The sequence below is a fragment of the Sinohyriopsis cumingii genome, unplaced genomic scaffold, assembly GCF_028554795.1.
Source record: "Sinohyriopsis cumingii isolate HCF-2022 unplaced genomic scaffold, ASM2855479v2 utg001770l, whole genome shotgun sequence".
Taxonomy (NCBI): Eukaryota; Metazoa; Mollusca; class Bivalvia; order Unionida; family Unionidae; genus Sinohyriopsis; species Sinohyriopsis cumingii.
Genome location: NW_028316047.1, coordinates 23,396 through 30,686, shown reverse-complemented (window position 1 = coordinate 30,686; position 7,291 = coordinate 23,396).

The following is a 7,291-nucleotide window of genomic DNA, read 5'->3' as shown; positions in this document are numbered from 1 at the left end:
CGCAGTATAAATGCATAAGGTTGTGATTTCCTGACGTTGCAGAAAGACATTATAATCATAAGGAAATGCGGATATACGAATCGTACAAATTTTCATTTCGTATAGTTATATGTACTGTACACGTTCTTACATCGTGTCGATAACGGAACTGTGCAATATGAAATGGTTATATGAAGTGTAATAGCTTACATTTCCTACATTTTCATAATATGGTGTTTTCAGAACATTTGACGATTTTTTCCACATTTTTTGTCTATTTACGTCTATTAAATTATTACAGGGTGAACGGGAGCACATTAGCAAGGCCTACAAGTGTATTTGCTGTTGAATATCATTATTTCATTATTATGCCATTGTTACTTGAATATTCATTGTGATATTTTTTACACTCGTACACATGCTCTCATAACTTTCTTGGATCATTTGTATGGATTGCTTTCAGTGTTTTCTGCTGATCGAATAGTCATTAGTATTATATCATGTCAGGATATCAGAATGAAACTAATATCTACATTTACAAAGAAAACCAATCAGTTCCAAACAACTAAAAATTCACCTTTTAAAGGTTTGCACACATCTTTTTCATCTGTGCTCTAAAGTAGCACCATTTACTACTTTAGTGCATTCAAGTGTTTATGTATGGTTCGTTTACAACTGTTACTTACAGTAACTTAAATTTCGTGTTTAAAACTCCAGCTTTTAAAACATTTCCCAAGAGGAAATCTTTGTTGCAATTATTCGTAGGCAATATTCCCATACGAGCAATTTAAAGGAAAAGTTTTCTATCACCTCGAATAAACTTCCTTAACCCACATGCGTTGAAATATACCCTTTATAAAACCTCAAATCATTTAGAACATATTTAAATGTCAAGTACCGTTTTGATATCTAGAATAGCCCTTAAATATTTATTTTCCAAGAAAGTTTTCCTTGTTAGTAGACTATGAAGTTTATTTATACATAAATAAGTTATGTTACAACCTAATCGCAGCATCTTCCCCACCACGGAGGTCTTTTACCGACATTTAATATTTTTCCTAAATGTACCCGTCGTATTTAAATGGAGCAATCTCTTTCATTAAGAAACGTCACTGCTATTTGTTTAAAGCTTTGAACCGACATCGTAAAATTAACAATATTTGGTACATAGAATGGCCCCCGCATCACTATTTTTTCAAGATAAATTTCACTTCTTTTGAACAAAGAAATTCGTTGTTGCTGAATTAACAAACTTGAAAATTAATAGCTAAATCATCACAGGCGACGGTTATCAGTACACATTAATAATGGTTTTGTGAATAAATTAACTTACGGTATTCTGCGATGATGGACTGAATTAAAAATAACAGTGCTAAAACCTGTATATTGTATGAAACCCACTACATTTTGTCGTCGTCCTTTCCTGACACATTCACGGATAGACTAGCTATAACTGTGTAACTCGGATTCAAAACAATCAAATAAAGTCTAACTATTCCTACAAACTATCAAGTCAGTCCCTTGGTTTCAGATCCAGGTATATCAATAACTGCATTAACTTTGTCCTAGTGGAATTAACTGTCGCGACAAACTCACTAGATTGCTGATAATTTGAAGGTTAGAATATCCAAAATGTTGCATGGATCTATGGGATTAATAATGCCGATTTTTTTCAGGACAGGTTGTTATGTATGGTCATGTTCCTTCCCGATTTGCACAGAACAAAATATTCAACTAATTTTCAATGTGGTCATTTCGTGGAATTACGCAATAGACGCAGTAGATCATCAAAACAAAATGGACGTCATTAATCTCATATCAATACGCACGAAAAATGAAAGCCTGTTAACTCCCTTTGATCGTCTACGAGGTTTGCCTAGCAAAGGCTACAGTAAGATTTAATCTTAAAATGCACTGGCAACCTGATTATGTTCTAATCATAATATATTAAGCATTGGGTCCACCTTCAACGCGGAAATGTGTATAATTCACTAAAATCTATGCAAAAGGTATGGGTTCCTTCTTTCAATAGGACTGAATGAGGGGTCCTTTTATTATTCAAGCCTCCAAAGTTCAAGTTCACTTATCACCCTTCAATTATTTTGAATGGATTATAGTTATTGGACGACCTTGGACTTTTATCGATTGTGACGTAGTCAAATTAATCTCAGCCGGTATCAAATCAATAATATCCGGTCTATTAACACGCCTAACCTAGGTAAGAACGTGGAATCTCGGCAGTTTTAGAGAATGTTATGTTGATTATTTTTAACCGGGTAATTTAGTTGGTTTGTTTTATATTCGCCCACTATACATTATATAATTTAACCGGTTTGTACAGCTATACTAGACTAACAAAATATAATTTAAAATGTTTGGCAAAAATAGTTCTCATCTTATGCTCATGTCGATTATATGATCTCATTCTCTCTTGACAACATTCATAGGACCACCTGCATCTGACCAATTACTTATTCTGACTAACTGGAATAACTAATATTGGGTTTACGATATGTCTGTTTCACGTTACGAGGCTGCAGTCTGTGACATATTTTTGACCGCAGTCTTCACTCTAGATCGAGTATTCGTGTGAGTTCATACCATATTCGTTTCTCGTTTTAATTTCTTGTTTGCGACATCAGCCGAACTTGCTTCGCGCATAATCTGCATATGGCATGATATGGTAATGCTTCATAAAACCTCGAGCAGTATAAATATCGAGGTTTCGTACCATGCGCGAAAAAGGAATCGCATTGATACATTAGTGTCCTAATTTCACAATGCGATCAAGGACAGTCAGTGTAACGTTTGCATTTTCATCTCGATAATGATCTGTACCTGGGGCGACATGGCCATGTACTTTACTGGTTGATCGATTTAAACCGTCGAAATTCAGCTAAAGCTCGTACGTAACATTGACTAGACAAATCGACAACCCCCTTTGGCACCCCTCCCTAGCTAAAAATGTCAAAGTCACTTTGTCACACATTCGACCTATACCTGGGCTCGAGGTATATATTATTGACTTGTTATATAGGATCAGACAAATGCATCCATACGTCTAAAATTAATTGATGGTTTCGTTCTAATTAAAACATATATTATGTTCCGGAACTTAATTTATTGAGTGTAATGTATTAATATTACCTGCGGATTGTTGTTGGATAGTATGCGTACTACGACCACATATTTCCTAAACTACTGAAATTTCCTCTTCTTATTATTAAGTTTGAATATCGACCGTTATGATTACTTAATTGCAAGCTTCATATTTATTGCGGAAAAAAAATCAACCTTTGCTACTTCTTTGACATGCCGTATACGTTTTTTAAGTCTTTCCATTTGCGGTGTTGTATTACCATTTATCCACAAATAAAAATGTCCTTTAAGATATATATATATATATATATATATATATATATATATATATATATATATATATATATATATATATATATACATACATACATATGCATGTGTACGAGTGCGTGAGTGTGAGTATGCATAAATGGATATATGTATGGACGCATGTGAGGATGTGTGCATGCGTGTCCGGGCATATGAATTTGTGTATATGCATATGTACGTGCCTGTGTGCATTTGTGAGATCGTGTGTGCGCATGGATGTTCGACTGTGTATCTGCGCTTGCGTGTGCGAAAGTGTATGTGTATATGCGCACCGATGTGTATGTGTATATGCGCACCGATGTGTGTGAGTAGGTATATGTGTACACGGATATACGTGCGCACAAATGTATGTGTAGGTGTATGTAGGTATGCGTGTACGTGCACATTGATGTCCGTGTACGTGTATTTTCATGTGCGTGCGCAATGATGTGTGTATGTGCATGTGCGTGTGCGTGCGTAAGGGTGTCACTATGCGTGTGCGGGTACCTGATAATGGATGTGTATGTCTTTGCGTGCGTCATTTGTATTATGTAATCTTGTGTCTGTGTATGTATTGGTACGTGAGAGAGCGCATGGATGTATGCTTATTTGCATGCATGAGTGCGTTCGTGCGCGTGCGCATGGATATATATATATATATATATATATATATATATATATATATATATATATGCGTCTCATCGTGTGAGTTCGTATGAGAATGCGTGTATTGGCATGCGTGCACACGTGTGCGTGAACATTAATGTTTGTATTTGAATATGTTTATGTGCTTGCCTGCGCGTGAGTATCGACGTGTGGGTAGGTATCTGTGAGCGGTCGCGTGCACAGATGTGTGTGTTTGTGTGTAGGTGCATGTCCATACATGCACGTGTATGTATGTTTGCGCGTGTGCGTGCTCAGGCGTGTATATTGTATATCTGTATATGTGTGTGGATGTTTTTTCGCAGGTTTTTTTTTGTGTTTCTATATAATTGTGCGTGTTTCTTCGTAAAAAGATTCGTATGCGTGCGTGTGAGTACGTACACTATTGATGTTTGTATGCGTGCGTGCTGGTGCATGCTTATGAATATTTTTATGCGTGCGTGCGAGTTAATGCATACGGATGTTGGAATATATAGGTGCATGTGCATGCATATGATGTGTATATGTTCGCTCTTGTACGGATATGTGTATGTTAGGATGTGTTTGTTTGCGTATTGGTTTGTGTATGTGTATATGCACACGGGTGCTTATTGATATGTATATGTGTGCATACGTGTACATGAATGTGGATATGTGTATTTAATAGTTCGTGGGCGTGCATATGAATGTACGTTTGCAAGAGTTTGCATGCGTATGGATGCGTGTAGGTATGTGTATGATTGTGTGTGGGTGCATATGAATAATATCTTACATGTATTGACATTAGTGCATGTGTGTGGGCATGGATGTGTATGTTTGTGTTTGCGTATTAAAGTGGGTAGATGTGTGTGCGTGCACGTCTGTACCGATGTGTCTGTGCATTGTTTTATGTGTGTATGCATGAATATGGTTGTGTGTGTTTGTGTGTCTGGATATGTGTGTGCATTATGTACGGCTATGTGTTGGTCCGTATGCATGCATATAGATGCTTGTATTTAGTGTAGGGTTATGAGATAACGACAATGACATTTGGCATTACAAGACCCCCTGGGACAATACTGCGACAAGATGCATTGTGACAATGCGAATGGAATATGTGGGTGACGGTACTGGACATCGGCAACAATGATGCAACATGCTGACTTCAATCGGTGGCAACAGCAAACAGTGACAGCTGGGGAAAAAAACAGGGTAGAAGGTGGTAGGTAAGTTCAGCTAGTACATAAACTATGCGAATAATAACGCTTGTCGGGGCTGGACTGGCAGGACATATTCATATGGCATATGCATAGAGTGATGAACATCAATATATCACACCTACAATATAAAATCGACTAAATAATTTTTAGGCAAGATGACAAATATTTTCGAGAAAGTGGAGTGGCCCTCAAAAGGGCCGTTGTTCTTTTTTTGTTTTTTATTTAACAGCATTCCTTTAACATACAGGGTATTGCATAGGTCTTCTACTCTTCCTCAAACGTCTTTAATACGATCCAATATAAAAAAGACTTTTAAACAGCCAAATTATGTTACTACAAGAGGAGCAATTCTAGAAGTATGCCCTGGCCGAGGCTAATGCTTTAAGCAGTTAAAGTTGATTGCTTCCGGTTTCTGAATTAAAAAAAAAAAAATAAAAAAAAAAAAACCAAACAAACACCCAATTGTCCTTTTCAGGGCCATCCCCTTCTCTTGAAATGAGTGGCTAGTCTGTTTGCCAAAACTTACTAAAACTCAAAGTCCTTTTTTTTTTGACCACGGTCGAACCTATGTGAATGCGTCCGTGTAAGTCTTCTAAAAAAGTCGAAACCAAAATACACTTACGTTTTCTTTCTCTTATATTTTGGTGCAAACTATACACTTTAGTTCACAACTGAGCACTTTAAAAACGTCATCGCTTTCTTATTTGTCTTTGTACACTCTCTACTTTTTTTGAATTTCTTCACTCTCACACGTTTTACCTCTTTGTCATCACTTCCGTCTCGTCTTCTTGTTTTCTATTTATTCTCTTTCTGGACATGTAGGGGCTACCTCAACTTCCTGTTCGGAAACCCTCTCTACCTCTTGCTCCTTTTGTTTTTAATGCAGTCTGAAGACCAATGTCCTTTATCTTGACAATAATAGCATGTATCTTGAATTTTGTATCTTCTGATAGCTGTATTGATTTTTCGACAGTCTAGACAATCATATGCCCAACGCCCTTTATTATGACAGATATAGCGAATACTGACTTTTATCTCAGAAAGAAGGGGAGTAGTCCGTCAGCTTGTCTGAAGAAAACTTTCGTATGACACCTCGCAAAGGTCTGATCAGAAGTTTTATCTCTGTTGACTATTCCAACTTTCTGGTCGGCTTGAGAGTGAAATAAATACTTTGAGGGACGAAACATACCCTTTATATAGGGAAGACAATGAACTGACATTGATATATGGACCCATAACGTTGAAAATGTAGACATTTCCCGTTTTGCAATCAAGATGAAATATTCGTATCGTTTAGTGGATAGAGGAGAAGAAAAAGCCAAATCGTGACCTATCGCCTCACACAGTAGCCGAATTCTTAGCTCAAATTCATGTCAGCGATTTTGAAAACGACATGAGTCTACCAGAATCCACATCCACAGAGTCTACACCAATCCTAAGTCCACCATCATTAACCCCTCACAACTACTACCACATTATATAGACGGAGAAACGCTCCTCTAGAAAATTTAGAGCCACGGCCAACACGTAAACTTTGAAGTTTAAAGATTTCAAGTCCGACGTACCCTTAGTGAATATCGAGGGGTTAATCAGCGATGTGTTCGATTCTTTGTTAATCACACTGAGACGGCAATGTCAAGTCAAAGACGACGTTGGCTTGAGACAGTATATTCATCACGACAGCATTTTGATTGACTTTATCAGCCCATCAGAATGGACACCTTCCAAAGTCATCGACAAGATTCAACACGCGCAACAATCCAACGACACGTTACAAATAACCGACGGAAACGCGACACGGTTCATGACCCACGTTTCTCCTTCCTAAGTGACCAGACAAAACAGAAAACTGTTATTGGTTGAGGACCTTCGTAGCATCAGGCGTAGCCTCGTTCAAATTAACATTCCTCAAGACCAGACGTATTGAACCCGTGTCATCGTGGTGGGACGAACGTGTGCCGACAGGAGCGACACGATATAATTTAAACGATCCAGAAAACTATTCCACGAATTCAAGCAGGACTCATGTTACAGCGAGTGGGGCTATCCAAATACACACCCTGTGGCATTCCTGAAATGCAAAA